At 43.1% G+C, this 18851-nt stretch overlaps 1 protein-coding gene across 2 annotated transcripts in view; it reads left to right on the top strand.

Annotated features, from left to right (window-relative positions):
- LOC131275586 (ral guanine nucleotide dissociation stimulator-like) overlaps nucleotides 1-17559 on the top strand; it is a 145267-nt gene extending 127708 nt beyond the window's left edge. For both annotated transcript variants that reach the window (XM_071211299.1, XM_071211298.1), the window contains one exon: nucleotides 15129-17559. The gene's annotated coding sequence lies outside the window, so the exon portion shown is untranslated. The remainder of the gene's footprint in view (nucleotides 1-15128) is intronic.
- Nucleotides 17560-18851: the final 1292 nt, after the last annotated feature.

The following is an 18851-nucleotide window of genomic DNA, read 5'->3' as shown; positions in this document are numbered from 1 at the left end:
CCAGAAAGGTGGATGAACAGTTTTATTATGCGTGGGCCCAGAGGAGAGTCAATCTCCAAATTCTGAGCCCCATTTTTCAGTTTTCATAGGTTTGTATAGGATTTCAGGTGGGATCAGCATAACTTTTGTTCATTGGCTCTTGTGTTGCTAGCTGAAATTTTGTAAGCATGTGGGGTTATAGAGGCAGAATGCAGCTGCAAGTTTGCAGGCTGATTTACAGAAGTGGGGCGTGAAGTCAGTCATTTGATACTCTCCTGCAAGGTCATACCCCCACAGGCCAATCCACAGAAGCGGGGGCAGGAGTGACTTGTTAGATATTTTGCAAGGTTATGCTTTTTATTCCTCAACAATCCCCCCTCTGATGCCCCTAATCACTTTTTATAGGGCATCACTTATGCTACATGGAAAAACAACTTCAGGTAGTAAAGCATTCAATAAGAGTCAAGTACACTCTTAAGATTAGTGTCCCTTCAGCTACACTTCAGTCTCTGGGAGCTGTAGCTGCCAGTCCAGTCCCAAACAGCAAGCTGAACAGTCCTAAGAGGAGTAGGAACCAAAGGAAATAGGAACCCATCTAGTCAGGTGATGGCAATTCTCAGTGGCTCCAGGCAATTCTGATTTTCAAGGCACAGTCAGGTACAGGGTGAGTTGTCCCATTGTTTTGTTTCTTCTTGGAGTGTGGCTTTTTAACTCTAGTATGATGAATCCAAGGGCCAATACTTGAAACTCTGAAAGCAGAGGGGGTTACAAGGACAACAGTATGTGGTCTTGTCCAGGTAGGTTGGAGGGGCTCTTTTTCAGGTTTTGTGACACATATTATTAAATAATTGTAACCATGGTAAACAATATTGTACCTCTGTCTAACACTATGCTGACACACTGGTAGATTTCTGGAAATTTTATATACTGTTTAAGTATTCATATGAGCCCCCTACTTATACAAACTTAATTAACAGAGGGCCAAACAATCTTTTTAATTTTATAACACTTTTCAACACTTTCCATTCAACTTATAATACATTAAAGGAAAAAAAAACAAATCTTCTGCAATAGTTTGAAATAAAAAGATATTTTTCAGGACCTCTTTTTGAGAAAGCAGGTTTGAACATTATGTTCCTTAAAAAGAGATGAGACTTTTTTCTTCTTAGAAAACCAAGGAAATGATAAGGGTAAAGTACAAGAAGCTATTTTGATAAAACAGACCCTTTTTGTATATTGATTATTCAGGAGAAAAACTCCATTAACTTTTACTAAAACAGACTAATGACTTGAGAAATTTTGTCACACTAACAGAGAAAGAACAAAATTTTAACTTTGCATTAGTAACTATTTGATACTAAAGCTTTTAAAAATTTTTAGATAGACCCATTAAATCTTACCTAACTTTAACCATAAAAATTCCTTTTTTACAAACTTTCTGCACTTTCTGTATTCATTCAGGTTTTGTTCCACATTTTATTCTTTCTTAATAATGAATCACTTTATCTTAGGATGAAATTATTTTCTGTTTCTCTAATAATACAAACACATTCTATACACTGTAAATACATAAGTTATCAAAATGATTTAGGAAACTGTCTCCAAGCAAACCTCTTACAACATACAATTGCCATCAATGTTAAATAAACTTGTCAAAATAATGATTCAGTTAGGTAATATGCAAATAAATTTTTTTATTTTAACTACCTATTGTCATGTAATACTAGAAACAGTCTTTCAGAAACAAGTTGGAAGGGGAGGATGGCTGCCAAAAAACTTCCTTGTTATAAAATTACTTTTTGTTATTATTAATTCTGTGTTTTGTTTTTTTTTTAAACTCAAATTAGTTTTCCTAATGGGAAGGGATCCCAACATGGGACAGTTTTGTATATTTGGGCAAGGTTTTTTTTTAACTACTTGTGGATAGAATCCTGGCCAGTTTTTCCTAGGCACCTGAGATTTTTTAAAATGTTTGAGTAATTGGGGGTGGTTATTTAAACAGAACTTTAAAAGGTGAAAAGCCTGAGGGTCCAGGGGTGTAGTCTGACTTTAAGGAGGGCTAATGGGAGTAGATTTACTCATGGGAGGCCAGTTTTTTATTTATCTACTTATTTTTACAGACCTTGGGTAGGGTGGTTTTGAGGGTTTAATTTAGGAGTTTTACTTTCCCTGAGCTTTTGGGACCTACATGCTGTATGGAGTTTTTACTTAATTCCTAACATTTTGCCAGCTCTTTGACTACAGCTGACACAAGAGTTGGGCCATTGTTGCTGCTTATGGATAAAAGTATCCTGTGCTGGAAAACTATTTCTCAGAACAAAGCTTTAGTTACTTTTTGCTTTTCAGTGTGGATGGGAAGGGTCTTGACCCAGCCCGCAGAGTTACACATTATTACTAAGGAGCATCTATACCTTCGACCTGGTTTCACTTCTGCAAATTCCGTTGTTAAGCTTTGAAAAGGGGCAGTTTTGATGTGTTGGATGCTGGCCAGGGCTGGGGAACCTGGGAGGGGTTGCTCTCAGTGCAGGTTTGGCACCAGCTGCCAACAGTGGTGCAGAGCTAGGTCATCCTGGCAATGTAGAAATATTTTCTGAGCAGGGCCTTTAAAGCAGTTTTTATATATTAAGTGGGTGAGCTGGTGGTATTGTTGAACAAGGATGTAGGCGGCCCACTCTGGGATGAAGACCTGGCCATCTGGGTGTAGCCAGCCATTCCTGGGGGTCTGGTGTTGTTGAGGAATAAAAAGCATAACTTTGCAAAACATCTAACAAGCCACTCCTGCCCCCAATTCTGTGGATCTATCTGTGAGGGCATGGCCTTGCAGGAAAATATCAAATAATTCCTACCCCTGTTTCTGTAAATCAGCCTGTGAAAACATGGCCCAGGAGAAAGATATCAAAAGAGTGACCTCACCGCCTGCTTCTGTAAATCAGCCCGGAAACTTGCAGCTGCATTCTGCCTCTATAACCCCTGCTTGCAAATTTCACCTGGCAACACGTTAGCCAATGAACAGAAGTTATGCTGATCCCACCTAAATCCTATATAAACCTAAGAAAACTAAAAAATGGGCCTCAGAATTTGGAGTTTAACTCTTCTCTGGGCCTGCGCATAATATACATCTGTCCATCCACCTTTCTGGAGTGCCGGTTGTGAGTTTCTATGGTTCAGAACTCCCGGCTTTGCTCTAACAGTGTCCCTGCCCTTCCTTGTCCACTCCTGCTTCCCTGTTACATTTCAGTCTTCAATGCATTGTTTTAAAGGGACAGGTGAGGCACCAGTGATGGGGCTGCAGCTTGAGGGCCGCCCTGGTTGCTCAGCCAGTGCATTTTCCCCAGCAACTGCATCTGACAGCTCCTGACAGCTGACAGCGCATGACAGCAGCATTGCCTGGCCTCCAGGCCACCTTCATCAATTGAAGGATTTTCCTTTTTTTTTTTTTTTTTTTCCTGCAGTTAGAAGTCCCTTCTCCTTGTAAATTGCTCCATGGACATGTACAGCAGTGAATGCATATTCAGAGTTAGTGCAAATGTTCACCGTTTGCCCAGTGGCCAGTTGTAGGGATTGAATCAGTGCCCAGGGTTTGCTTGCTGTACAGACCACCCCCCAGGCAGGGGAGCCGCCCTCACTACTTACTTAGCTGTGGCGACTGTACCTTAGTAAGCCTCTCCTCATTTCTGACAAAACCACTGCCCTTTGTGAATAGGGTTTGATCTGGGCAAGGAAATGGCCTGTCCTGGAGGTTGGGGAGGCTGGTACACCCCTTCTTGTCACTTTTGCACAGTTGCACCCAGGAGTTCCTCTTTCCATCAGCAGGAAAGTGTCAGGATATAGGAAAAGAGGTGGGGGAGTTTTGTTTGTGTGTTTTAAGTTTTGTGGCACCTGAGTCAAAGTTGATTGAGTCCTTTAAATCTGGACACACAAACCCAGTGGCCCCAGGTGGTACGGGCAGCAGTGGGGAGTTTTGGGGTGAAGTGTTCCCCCCCCATTTTTGGTGGCCTTTTTCGATTTGTTGGGTCTGGATTTTTAGAGGCTGCAACTAACAAGGAGACCTCCTGTTTCATTTGCTTTTTGTTTTCCCCTCAGCAGTTTTGTAATTTTTTTTTTTTTTTTTTTTTTTGGTGTCCATTGCCGCCAGGATGACACAAGCTGTGTTGACCATTCTCTGGCTTTCTGGGGCTTCTGGGTCAAAGGGAGTGTAAGTCTTGAAGGGTTTGTGAAGTAGCTTATAAAAACTTTCTGGAGGTTCTTCAGGCTTTTGAGTGACAGAGGCCATCTTGGACATGTTTGTGGCTGCCTCGCTCCTTCCCATACCCCTCTGTGGAGGCTTCTTGATCTCACTGAAGGGCAGCCCCCCTATCTGTGTGAAAGTCCCAGGCCTGTTGGGCTTCCAGTGCCATCTCTCGGGCCCATTCCTGTGGCTCCAAGACACCTGTGGGGCCTGTTCTCCAACCACTTTCTAGTCCCCGTGGATCCTGTGTCTGTGTCTCCTCCATATTGACCAGAGTTGGGAAGAGTTGGTGGCAATCATCCCAAGGGGGGTGGTGGGTTTGGAAAATGAACTCCATGAGGTCAATAAGAGCCTGAGGCTTTTCTGAATATGAAGGGGTGTGGTGCTTCCAGTTTAAAAGAGCTGTAGTTGTGAAAGGCTGATAAAACAGGATTGGTCTCCCGGGTTGGACAGTCACATCTGCACTGATCTGGGCTAAGCTCTGTGTCACATGCAGGGGCATCTGAAGTATAGGCTGTGCAGACTGAAGTTCTCTTGCCAAAGGGGTCTCAGGATCCCCCCTTCCGGGAGGCCTATTGGCCCAGGAAGACTGAAGGTGGAGGAGTCTCTGGGAGATCTGCCTGTGGAGGCTCTAGGACAGGGAGATGCCCTGGAATGACTGAAACATATGGCAGGGTAAAGTGTCTTCTTCCTGAGGTCCTTGTAGAATAATAGGCTTTTGAGGATGGGCCACCTGAGCTACTAAGACCCTGCTCTGACCCTTCCTTTCAACACAGAATTGAAACTAAGGGGGCAGGGTTTGGGCAATTTTTAACCAGGAATTGATGTAGGGAAACTGATCAGGGTGGCCAGGGGCTTCAGTGTCTGCCTGCCAAACTGCATGAACCTTGGTTACATCTAGGGCTCCTTCTGAGGGCCAGTCTATACCAAAGGTGGGTCACTCCAACTCACACAAGGTCCAGAGAGTTCCAGGGGACATAGGGATACCATAATCCCTGGGGAAACCTTTCTTGAATTTTTTTTTTTTAATCATATCCTCTAAGACTGTGTGTTTGGACTGTGATGATCCCATCCCTGAACTGGTGTCACAGGACAAACAAAGGAGGGGGGTCCTTCATGAGGCCACTCAGATGCCTGCCTGTCCACGTCTCTCATGAGACCTGAGGCTCATCTTAGCTAGGGTGTCTCTGTAGAGTCCGGATTAGCTGTTACACCATATGACATGGCCGCGGAATGCAGGTTGGGGACCACTCACACTCCGTAGCGCATGCCGTGGAGCCACAAACTGGATCAGTGAGGCAAGCCTCTGCAGTCCCCATTCATTCACTCAATCACTCAGAGGTTATGCAGTCCCACCCAAGGGACTGTCCTATCTGAACTTTCAAATCTCAAGATGTTGGAAGGTGATCAATCTCCACTTCCGTCTAGAGATGGGCCAGACTGGGACTCAGAACCCAGGGGCTTTACATTTCTGATGATTCCTGATGTTCAATCTACCTCTCCACTGAGTCAGACCAGGGTGGAGGAGGCGGCCCACAGGGATCCTTTCCCTGAAGCAGGCCCCATTAAGAGGACAGTTGTTGCTGCCTTGTTTGTGTGGAGATCTCTCCACAGGCCATGCCCACCAGCCCCAAACTGCAGGCTCAAACGGTCAACGCTGTTGGGTTTCCAGGTCAGGGAATCAAATGTTACAGCAAAGCCAGAAGATCTGAACCATAAAAACTCACAACCAGCATGCCAGAAAGGTGGATGGATAATTTTCTTATGTGTGGGCCCAGAGGAGAGTCAATCTCCAAATTCTGAGCCCAATTTTTCAGTTCTCATAGGTTTTTATAGGATTTCTGGTGGGATCAACACAACTTTTGTTGATTGGCTAATGCAATACTAGCTGAAATTTTGTAAGCAGTGGGGTTGCAGAGGCAGAATGTAGCTGCAATTTTGCAGGTTGATTTACAGAAGTGAGGGGTGAAGTCACGCGTTTGATATCTTTCTACTAGACCATGTTTCCACAGGCTGATCTACAGAAACAGGGGCAGAAGTTATGTATTTGATACTCTCCTGCAAGGTGATGCCCTCACAGGTTGATCCACAGAAGTGGGGGCAGGACTGACTTGTTAGATATTTTGCAAGGTTATGCTTTTTATTCCTCAACATCCTGAGCCAATAACTGCTGCAAGGGAGAAAGAGTTCTGCTGACAGCTGTTAGCTAGTAAGATTCCATCCCAGAGCCAAGAGTGTGGTTGATCCCATCCAAATTGTATGGTTGCCCCACAACAGAGGGGGTAGAATAGACACTAGATAGGTGTAATAGGTCAAGCCCCTTGGGAAGGAGATTCTGAGAGGGATATTTGCCCACAGGAAGTTCACTGGCATGTCCTCTAGGCAACACACCCATGGGGCAGTGAGAAAAATAAGGTTGGGCAGACAGAGAAATTCAATCATGACGCAGTTGCTTCAAGGGACTCCATTGAAACCTGGGGTTCTTGAAGCTGGGATGGCCCTTCAGAATTATCCCAAATTTGGGCAAAGAGACCAGTCCTTTGTGTCTCCACATTAAGCAATCATTGCATGAGGGCTGACCGCAGGGAGGGGACATAACCTTGGGTAAGGCAGGTCTTTTCAGCCATGGAGTTTCTCAGCTAAGATACAACAGCAGCAAACTTTCCCAGCAACTGGAGGAATGAGTGGTTCCATCCTGAAGGGGGAGTCAGGGGGCCCACCCCAGCATGCACTGCTCTAGGAAGCTACTGGAGCTAGGGTGGGTGTGGTTGTGGGGAGATTTTAAAAAACGCTGATAGATGTTTAACATGTTTTGGAATGAGAGTTATCAGAACTTGCAGAGGAATGTCAGGATGGAAAAAGAAGTTGAATTTTGGCTTCAGCAACTGGGTGGATGGTGGTACTGATTAAGCAAATGGAAAAGTGCTTGGCACACATTCAGTACTGAGTAACAATTTCTTACCTTCTCCCTAATGTTCTGCCACTTTATTCTGAAGATCATGAGCAATTATTACAAAGTTTTAAGGAAAGGAAGGTGAGCTTTAGAAATAACATCCTGGTGGCGGACTTGGGCCCAGTGGTTAGGGCATCTGTCTACCACATAGGAGGTCCATGGTTCAAACCCCGGGCCTCCTTGGCCTGCGTAGAGCTGGCCCATGTGCAGCACTGATACATGCAAGGAGTGCCCTGCAATGCTTGTCTTCTGAGACTGATGGAGTGGCAACATTTATTAATGAATCAAACTCAGATCTCAGTTTTGGAACTGCTGCCACATTTTTGGGCTGTGCTTAGTAAATTGTGCCTTGCAAACTGTTTAGGAATATAAAGCTAGGAGAGAATTTATAATCAAATGTGAGTGAGACAGTACCTGGGCCTACCTACTATTTGACTTTTTAAATAACAAGAGGTTGGAGGTATTATTATTATTATTATTATTATAAATGCCTCCCCATCTCATCTCTTCCTCCCATTCCCTGCACCCAGCAGCCACCATGGCCACCCTTCCCACACCAATGCCACATTTATTAATCATTTTAGGTTTATTACATGTTGCAAGCTTTGATCACTGCTTGTCTTCTGAGACTGATGGAGTGGCAACATTTATTAATGAATCAAACTCAGATCTCAGTTTTGGAACTGCTGCCACATTTTTGGGCTGTGCTTAGTAAATTGTGCCTTGCAAACTGTTTAGGAATATAAAGCTAGGAGAGAATTTATAATCAAATGTGAGTGAGACAGTGCCTGGGCCTAACTACTATTTGACTTTTTAAATAACAAGAGGTTGGAGATATTATTATTATTATAAATGCCTCTCTTAGGAAAGACTCCCACATAAGGAATATATGTCAAGTTATCTGTTTGCTGTATTACATAAAAAATCATTCATTATTGCCCTGAGCTAGAACCTTTGAAGCCACAGAAATACTTATGACCCAACAGAGGGAAAAGTGATGCATTTTCTAACAATACTTCCTCTTTCTAGATGTTTGGTTATCATAAATTCACCTGGTTATTATTTAAGAGGAGGCAATATCCAACCATATAGCCTGAGGTCTCAAACAGAAAATGGGACTCTTGCCTGCTCTGATCCCTCTTTCTCTTCTTTCTGCCCTTTCCAGCTGCCCAATTATCAATCCTTTATTTGTCATTCATTTATTGGGTACTTGCTATGTACGGTGCAATATGTCAGGCCCTATGAAGACTGAAAATTGATTAACTCTAAATTTTACCCTCCAGTGGTTTACAGTGCAATGGTGGAAATAGAGGAAGCAAGGCTAGGTAAGCTAGGCTACAGAAGAGTAGAAGAGGCCAGGATTAATTGTAACTGAGAGGATATAGAAGGAAAATCAATTTAAAATCTTTAAGGAATGGGCAGTCTTTCAACAGCAGAAAGGTGGGGAAATGGCATTCCAGTCTGTGAAAAACTGACCAATTTCTCTAATAAAATAGATATCTGAAGGCTATTTTAAACAAGGGTCCCTAAATTTCTTGTGGCTCATTTATACATAGTCCTGAAATTCTTTGACTTTCTTCCCTTTGAAAGGTATGGTCTATATCCCTTCCCCTTGAATCTGGGCTCTATTATGGATATTTGGAGAGCATGGGGTGGGCTGCAGCAGAGATTGCCTTGATTCTAAACAGTCCTATTTCTTGCTGGGCACAGAGGTAGACTATATTTCCCAGTTCCAACACCCAACACTGTGCAATTAGGATAGGGCCACATGACTGGTTTCTGGGCAAAGGAATATGGATGGAAGTGAGGTTTGGCACTTCCAAGCCTGGCCATAAACCAACCAAGGCTGTCCTTGTTCTCTAGCTGCTCTTCAGAATCCAAACTCAGTGGATGACTGGACGACTCCAAGGAAGGTCAAGAACTGTGCTGTCCAGTAGAGTAGCCACTAGCTACTTATGGCTGTTGACCAATTGAAATGTGACCAGTTTTAATTGAGATGTGCTGTAAGTGTAGCATACTCACTTGATTCAAATAGAGTGGAAAAATGGAAGGTAAAATTTCTTTTTTTTTTTTAATTTTTTATTCATTTTTTAAAAAATATTACATTCAAAAAATATGAAGTCCCATTCAACCCCACCACCCCCACCCCCTACTCCCCCCACAGCAACACTCTCTCCCATCATCATGACACATCCATTGCACCTGGTAAGTACATCTCTGGGCATCGCTGCACCCCATAGTCAATGGTCCACATCATAGCCCACACTCTCCCACGTCCCATCCAGTGGGCCCTGGGGGGATCTACAATGTCCCGTAGTTGTCTGTGAAGCACCACCCAGGACAACTCCAAGTCCCGAAAACGCAAGGATATTTTTGATATTTTGGATCAAAGAAAATATATTCTTTGCATTTTCACCTGTTCTTTTCACTTTAATTCATCTCCTAGAAAATTTTAAATTATATATGTGACTCCCATTGTATTTCTATTGGACAGCACTATTCTAGTATAGCATTTTTCAAACTTTTTCATTATTGTTCCCATAAGGGGCCCTTTTAGACATTTCTCTTCCTAATTAACCTCTCCCTCATTAAACTTATTTTTCTTGTTTATTTTCTTTTAAATGATACATTTTAAAAAATGCAGTCCCATATACCTCCCACCACATCCACCCCACCCTCCCACATCAACAACTTCTTCCATCATTGTGGAATATCCACTGCACCTGGCGAATACCTTCTGGAGCACCTCTGCATGATATGGACAGTGGTCTATGTTGTAGTCCACACTCTCCCCCAGTCCACCAGTGGGCCATGGCAGGAAACACAACATCCAGCATCGATCCCTGCAGCACCACCTAGGACAACTCCAAATCCTGAAAATGCCCCCACACCATATCTCTTCTTCCATCTTCCTTCCATCAGCAGCCACTGTGGCCACTCACTCCAGTTCACTACTAAAATTTCTTCTCTTACTAATCACAATAGTTTCCCAGCAGAACACCAGTAAGTCCAGTGTAATCTATACTCTATTCCTCCATCCTGTGGACCCTAGAATGGTTATGTCCAGTTCCCCTCTATATCAAGAGGGGGCTTAGATTCCACATGGATGATGGATGCGATTCTCCTGTTTGCAGCTGTAGGCACTCTTAGCTCCCTGGTGTGGTGGTTGACCCTCTTCACCTCCCTGTCAGCTGGCCAGGGTAAGTCCACTGTAATACCACAGATATACTTGTTATCAGTTTATATACTGTGGTCCTGTAATAGTTAAGATTTTTCCACCCTCTATATTAACCAGCCAAATGAGTTGTGATGCAAAATACCAGAAATTGGTTGGTTTTTATAAAGCATATTTAGTTGGGGTAGAAGCTTACAGTGACCAGGCCCTGAAGTGTCCAACTCACGGTGCCATAAGTTCTCAGCCTGAATCTATTGCCATGTGTCATTTCAAGATGGTGGACGATGTCCACAAGGGCTCAGTCTTCCTCCTCCCAAAGCTCCATGGTCCCAGCTTCTTCCAATCTCAGCCATAGGCTGGGACATCTTGTCTCTCTCCCAGGGCTTGTTTTTCTCTAGGCTCAGCTGCCCTAGCAGCTAGATTTTACATCAGCATCAAAAAACCCAAAGGGATCTTACAGTATCAGAAATGAGGGCTTCTCCAGGACAGCCTACCTAAGCCATGAGGGTCTCCCCAGGCCACACAAGCATTAGGAGCCATGTGCTGTCAGCCTCACCCCTGGGCTCCAGCCACACAGGATTGATCTGGTGGCTTCACCCCATTCTGCCTCCATCACTCCCTTTGTTAAGGCCACTTTGTTCCCTTGGGCTGGGAGGCCTGGAATGAACTTCTCTTTATTTCCTTGAGAAATCTTTCAAACTCGGTTCTAGAGCCATTTCCTCAGAAGACCTGCAAGCCACCACCACTCCTGGACCTCCCTGGCCCCACAAATCTCTAGCCAGAGCTCTTGGATGCATTAAGCACCACAGAGAATTTATTAATACCAAAGCAAAATCCCAAGTCCTCTCCAAGCATAGGAAGAAAAATCAAACTGGAAAGATACAGCAGCCTTAACCTGTGTGCTTAAAATTTTATTTTAGATTTGCCAGTTTTACAAAATACAGGACTGTACAAAAGCAATGCTAGTGCCCCTCCTAGGGTGACAAAGGGAACCCAGTAAGTGAGGAACACTGGAGTTTTAAGCTGAAGCCCCTCAGGATTCTGCAGAGAATGAGGTCCTCTCTGTAAAAGACTTTGCAGACTGATGGTGCCGTGGACACAGGAACTCCTAACGTAATTCTACAAATGAACACTTGTCAGATTATGTGGCATATCCTATGTGCTTTGCAAGTGGGTTTTTGACTGAATACCTGCCAGGGAATAAGAGAAATTAACATGTCATTCAAGAAGGTCCTAGGGACCTTGAGGGCCCAAAGTAAGGTCTTCTCCCCAAAGAGGTTTGGGAGGCCGGGGACAGGGGACAGGTGGGGAAAGCCCAAGCATGAGCAATGGCTGGAAAGGGGCACATGGGAACAAGAGCATAAAATAGAGAGGAGGAACTGAAAGAAAGTGAAACCAATTACTGGACTCCAACAGGGGCGTGTGTGGTGAAATAGAGCCAGTTCCAAAAACCCAGGACAAACTGCAGGGGTGTGGAGAGGGGGCCCTGGAAGAAGAGGGTGCTGCCCCTAGCCCTGCCCAGTCCCTCCTTCCCCTGCCCCACCACCCCTCTCCTCCACAGGCAAGGGGCAGGCTGGGGCAGGAAGGCCAGACTCCTGCAGGGTCAGAGTGGGGATGGGGTAAGGCGAGGAGACCCCGGGGTGATCATGAGGCTTCCCTTCCAGGCCCCGCACAGGTGGGACCTCACCTGGAGTCAGGTGGGCTGGGTGGGGGCACCCCTGACCCCGGCCCCATGCCAGGCATCCCAGGAGGCGGGAGTGGTGGTGCAAGGCCAGGGGGGCAAAGGCCCTCAAACTCCTGGGCCAGGCCTGGCCCTTGGGGGTCATACTCTGCCTCTCCATGTGCCCAGGGGCCCCCTGAAGGCACGGGGATCTTCACTTTGAGAAAAGCAGACAAATTGGAATCTGGCCCTGAAATAAGGACGTGTAGTTCCTTAGAAAGGGGCACAGCACAGCGCCTTCCAAAAGCTTATCTTGCAGGAACAGGAGCTCTTTTCTGTGATTAAACTTTAAAAGAAATGAATTTAAACCCAAACTCAGATGAATTGTCAATTGATTTGCCTTAGCCATGACAGTGAGCAAAGGTGGAGGATCTGTCTTTCTCCCAGCTTGCTGGGGCCACCTGCAAGGCACAGTCATTAACCCCAATACAGTTTGCCTGGGTTTGCAGCCTAAGGCGCCTCCACCCTCATTCACTAGCCAGTTACTTAACCCCCAGGGCCAGCCTCTCTTCATCAGTACAATGGGGTTGGCAACAGTCCTCTCTAGGGTTGCAATGATTAACACCTGTACAGAGTGTCAGATAGTAAATAAGATGTAACTGTTTGCTGCTATTCCTGCACAGAGAGTAGATGAGCTAGAAAGAATTTAGACTCTTGTTTCATTTTCCCTAAGGGAATTCCCACCAAATTCTTACAAGAGGTTAAATTTCTGCCTAAATTTCCTCATTTAAACTTTCTATCGATATTACTATAGAATATTCTGTCCTTGAATTTTTTTGCCTTGTAAACATATTAAAACTGCTAGTCTCCTAAACTATTGATAACAAGTTGGTACCATCAATTCTCCTTGTGTGCACAGATAAATTATGAATATCTGTTATGAGTCAATTGAGATAACTAAAAATAGAATTCAAGACTAAGTGTAATTTCAGTCACACTGTTCTTTTATAGAATAGTCCTGTGGTTTAATTTAAGGGATCTCAAACAGAAAATTGTATTAATATTTAAGGTAAAATATTTTGTTGCATGGGATATATTAGTGGATGAAAAGACTAACGTCTTAGATTTGCTCTGTGAAGTATAACTTTGGGGGTTGGGAAACCTGCATCACAGCTAAACAAAGAGTTATTGTATCATCTGTATTTGGTGTTTTACATTGTGTCCAGGCAATAGAAGAAAAATAAACAAACACTTTCAGAACAGTAAAGAGAAACCCAAGGGAGTGCAAGATCTATGTGCTGTGAACTTTGAAGAGAGCCCAGCCTGCGTTTAACTGCTAAGCTTCCCCACACTCTGGATTTGTAACTAAAAAAAATCTAACCTCCTTGAACCTGTTTTTCACATCCCCATTTTACAGATAAGAAACAGGTTCAGAGAAAAATATTACATGTTACCTTGTGTATTAGTTTGCCAAAAGAGTGTGGATGCAAAGTACCAGAAATCTGTTGGCTTTCATAAAGAGCATTTATTGGGGTAAAAGCTTATAGTCCTAAGGCTGTGGAAACTCCAACACAAGGTATCATGAGAGGTGCTTCCTCACCAAACTTCGCTGCCACGGTGTTGAGGCAAAATGGTGGGCAATCTCTGTGAGGGTTCAGCCTTCCCCTCTGGGCTTCCAATAGCAGGCTCTCTTCCCATGGTCAACTGTAAGCCATGAGGCAAATGGTCTACCCCCAGTGTGGAGAAGTAGGAGCCTGTGACAACCCCCACCCAAGAGGAAAATTCCACAGCCCCCTAACCACATATATCTTGCTTCTGTAGCAAGCTTGCTCAACTGTAAAACCTTATCTCAAATCCTCCTCCTGTAGAAAGTCTTGTCAGCCCCTGCCAAAAGACCAACCTGACCCAGACCCTTTTAAATAACAAAAACTCCCCAACTGCTTGTCTCACCTGATAGAATCCCCAGCACTTAATTAACTGCAAACATCTCCTTCTGTATGTGCTTGCTTGCTGAGCTATTGCCCCCCCCCCGAACCTAAAGGCCTATATAAGCAAACTTCCCCTGCAACCTGGGGCTGCTCTCTCCTCTGTGTAGGATGAGGCAGTTGCCATGTGGCTAATAAAGCTCTCAATTGGAACTTTATTCAAAGTCTGGTCAATATCGCTGGTCTATAAAACCAGTTTTAACTTTGAGACTTCTTTCTGTCACATGGCAAGATCAAAATGACAAAGTTCTCTCTTGTGTGTCTTCCAAGTGTGTTTTCTTTTATATCAAACCCAGCAAGGGGGGAACTCAATCCAAGTCACACCATACTGACAGTGGTCCAATCAAAGAAAGCCCTGAAAGAAATCTTAAGTAGTAATCTTATCAAAGGTATCACACCCAAGGAACAGGTAAGTTTACAAATATAACCGTTCTCTTTTTGGGGTTCATAAATAATCTCAAATTGTCACAGCATGTAATAAATACTTGGTAATTATCAGTGTATTTTGTACATCTCTAAACCTGGGTCAAAATTCTTGGAACTAAAACTTTAGACACATCCCTTCTTCCAGAATCCCCAGGTTTTAATTTCTATGGAATGGTCAATTTCTTTCATTTTTCTAAGTAAGCATCTTTTCTGCTCTGGAAAAATAATACATTATAGTTTTGTCAATTAATAAAGATTGAGTGATCGGCATTTGGCCCACTGCCCTTGTTTGTACATGAGATTTTTGGAATATGGCCATGCCTGCTTGTTGTCTGGTTTCTTTCATGATGAAACAGAGAATTGAATAGTTGCAACAGACAGTGTGGCCCATGGGACTGAAAATATTTACTAATATGATCCTTTACAAAAAGATCTTGCTGAACCCTTGCTTACAGTGGAATGAACCTCTTTATCTTGTTTATCTTAGAATATTTCTTGATTTGGTACATGTTCACATAAAAGTTGGGTTAAGGGGCATTAGTTCAGAAGATACTAGAGAAGGTGTTAAAGTAGATCAGGAGCAGAAGGCTGCTTCTGTGTTGAGGTCTTAGCCTGCTCTATTGTGGAAGTGACATACTTGATCGTCTTTCACTGCCTCCCTAGTTGAGACTCTCTGAGCGTAGTCTGTGTGTTGCTGTAATATATTTTCTTTATTATTTCAGGTCTGAAGAATTCTGAAACATTTTTATCTTTTTATGGGCAGTTGGACTAGAAAACTTGAAACAATGAAGATGAAGTTTTCTAAAGAGCTCTTATTAGAGTTCCAACTTTGAACTCTGAAGATTGTTTATGACAGAAATTATGGGCTGAATTATGACCCTAACAAGGCAGGTTCATATACAACTCCTAGTCTCTGAATGTGGGATCTATTTGAAAATAGATGTGACTGGTTAAAATGAGGCCAAACTGAATTAGGGTAATCCTTAATTTACTATAAATGAGTGGTTTACTTTTATTGTGGTAACGTAGATGTAACAAAAGTTGCCAGTTTAAAGTGTACAATGCAGTGGCATTAGTTACATGTACAATGTGCTACCATCACCACCATCCATTACAAAGCTTTTCCCTTTCCCAAAACAGAAACTACCCATTAAGCATTAACTCCCCATTCTTCTTACCCATAGATCCTGGCAACCTCTGATCTACTTTCTGTCTCTGAATTTGCTTAATCTAGATACTTCACTTTAGTAGAATCATACAGTATTTGTCCTTTTCTGTCTCACTTATTCCACTCCACATGATGTCTTCACTATTCATCCACATTGTAGCAAGTGTTAGAACTTCATTCCTTTTTAGGGCTGAGTAATAATATTCTGTTATATATATACCACATTTTGCTTATCCATTTTCCATTGGAGAACACATGGGTTTTACCCCTGTCTTTTAACTATTGTGAATAATGCTGCTCTAAACGTTGGTGTACAGGTATCTGAGTCCCAGTTTCCAGTTCTTTTGGAATATACCTGGAATGTAATTTCCAGGTCACGTTTTGAAGAACTGGTTTCCACAATAGCTGCACAGGGCTGAATTTTTTTATTTTATTTTAGTGAGAATGGGGAAATATGTATTCTATTATATTGCTTATGTAAATTATTACTACACTGTTTGCAGGGCATTTTTGTGATGTTGATTCAAAACTACTGAAATTAAGAGTATACATAATCTTTGTCTTAGTTCCATTCAATTCTATGAATATTTTCTGCACATAGTCTCATAGATGGCAAAGGGTCATATATTCAAGGATATTCATCTTGAGCCATGTTTGTAATATAAACAATCACAAACATTTAGGGGCCACAATCTTTATTTTTAAATTTTATTTTGAAAGAAGCTTTAAATTACATAAATGCTACATCAAAAATGTAGGGGAAGTCAGGAAGTGTGATTCCTCCAATTTCATTTTTCTTTTTCAGTATGTCTTTGGCTATTCAGAGCTTCTTTTCTTACCCTGGCCAGCCAACAGGGAGGTAAAGAACGTCAACCACCACACCAGGGAGCCATGAATGCCTACAAGTGCAAGCAGGAGAATTACATCCATCATCCATGTGGAATCTAAGCTCCCTCTCAAGATAGAGGTGGAGTGGACATAAACATCCCAGGGTCCACGGGATAGAGGAATAGAGTATGGATTAGAGTGCACTTAATGTTTTTCTACTATGGAATTATTGTGGTTAGTAATGGAAGAAATTGTAGCATTGATGTGTGGAAAGTGTCCATGGTAGCTGCTGAGGGTAGGGAGAGGGAAGAAGAGATATGATGTGGGGGCATTTTCAGGACTTGGAGTTTGAGGGAAGGCCCAACCATTCAGCCGTCCAAGCCATGAGACTCGTGCTACAAGACACAGGACTATGAGTAAACTCTAGGCCCCACACGCCCTTGAGTAAACTCAGGGATGGTCTTCAAAGTGCTGAGTCACGGGGTGAGGACAGTGCACATGCGCTGCACTGCCATTTCATCTCCTTCCACCGTTTGGTTTAGTAAATCTATAGTTACCATATATAGACATATTGCTGTCCCAACCAATCAGATAATGTTTCTGCATTCACCCTATATAACTCCCATCTACTACCCCTTCCCTGGACTTGCTCGCAGATCGCTCATAAGCCGGCGCGCCCTGGCTCCCCCACTATTGCCCATAAAGCTGTCTACTTCTCCTGGCCAGTGGCTTGCATGAGTTTGCAGCACGGTCCCCCTTCGCTGACTAGCAGCCCCGGCCAGCAGTCCCTGGCACAAGGCTGGTGAGGTGTGTCGACAGCTCGTGGCTCATGAAGGCAGTGCAAAGACGGCTTCCAGCAGCCACAGCGGCGGCGGCGGCAGAGAAAGCTAAACCAACATCCGTGCCGGCGGCGCGAGTTGTCTTGGATGGTACTGCAAGGACAGATGCTGGACATTGTATGTGTAGACTACAATGTAAACCACTATCCATGTGGTGCATCAGTGTTCCAAAATGTATTCACCAAATGTAATGAATGTCCCACAATGATGGAAGAGGTTATTGATATGGGAAGAGTGGTGTGTGTGTGGGGTGGGCATTATATGGACATCTCATATTTTTTAATGTAAAATTAAAAAGAAAAATAAAGAGAGAAAAAATGTGGGGCAATTTCCATAAATCCATCCCCATCCCTCCCTTACTTTTCCCAATTAACATCTTGCATTATTATAGTATATTTGTCACAATTGATGAACACATATTGAGGCATTGTACTAGCCATAGTGTATAATTTACATTATAGTTGATACTTTTCACTGCAGAATTTTATAGGTTTTGACAGAAAATAAAATGATCTGTATCTGTCATTGCTATGCGATGCAGGACAATTCCATTGTCCCAGAAATGCCCGTGTTGCACCAATTCCACCCTATCCTTTGCCTTAGAATCTCTGGTTGCCACTGCCTTTATGACAATGTTACAAGTTCTTCCATTGCTGGAAAAATGATTTCTACATTAGTCCAAAATTGCTTCTCCCCCTTATCTTTGTTCATTCTCAATCTTGAGGATATTGGGATGGTGATGGACACTCTGTTTCTGATTAAGAAGGGGCTTAGATACATGGTGCAGATGGGATGAAGCAGGCTTGCTTGCCATTGTGTTTATTGGGAATGGATGTTCTCCATCATATTCTTTTGTTAGTTGTTCTGGGCAAATCCAAAGTACTGGAGAGTAGGTTTTGCAACTCTGCTGAGATTCAGGGTTCAAGCGGCATATGAAGAGAACAAAAATTGAAGTCTCTGGGACATATACTTAATGAGTATAGTGCTAAACATAGGTTCATCTAAAAAGGGCAAGAGTCATGTGTAGGGAAATTATTATTGAGCTTAACTCTGTTACATTGGGAAGCAAATATTCCAAGGTAAATCATACTGACAGGTGCCAAATTGCTGAGATTGCCTGCCCTGCCTGTGGTGTCTAGATGTCTGTAGAGCCCTCAGGAGCCCACTTGCTTCAGGCATTGTTTACTGTGGCAGCCAGTGAGAGCCTAATGAGATGGCCACAGCAGTTTTTAAAAATGAAGGAGTTTTATATGTAATACATGAAGATCTCTAAGGTATATTGTTCAGGGAGTATGGGAAGGGAAAAGAGTATTGTATAGAGTATATTTTCATTTGCGCAAACAGAAAATACACCCCATGTGTGTAACTGAAAGGATACATGAAAACATGGGGAGGAGGATTTGGTGGCTGGGGTTCCAGGAAGGGAGGAAGAAAGATATTTTGCAATATGCCCCTTATACTTTAAACATTTCGTACCATGCACACATATTACAAGTTTCTAAATATCCAAACATGATGATAGGAAAAAGAAATTCCAAGTAAGTCAATGGAAATTATATTAACAGGTGATAGGAACTTTTTTGTGGATGCATTTGGAGGAGTTATTAAGA

The sequence above is a fragment of the Dasypus novemcinctus genome, chromosome 23 (assembly GCF_030445035.2).
Source record: "Dasypus novemcinctus isolate mDasNov1 chromosome 23, mDasNov1.1.hap2, whole genome shotgun sequence".
In the NCBI taxonomy this organism is placed as follows: Eukaryota; Metazoa; Chordata; class Mammalia; order Cingulata; family Dasypodidae; genus Dasypus; species Dasypus novemcinctus.
The sequence above is the reverse complement of the archived record's forward strand: the minus strand, read 5'-3'. Positions and strand labels throughout refer to the sequence as shown.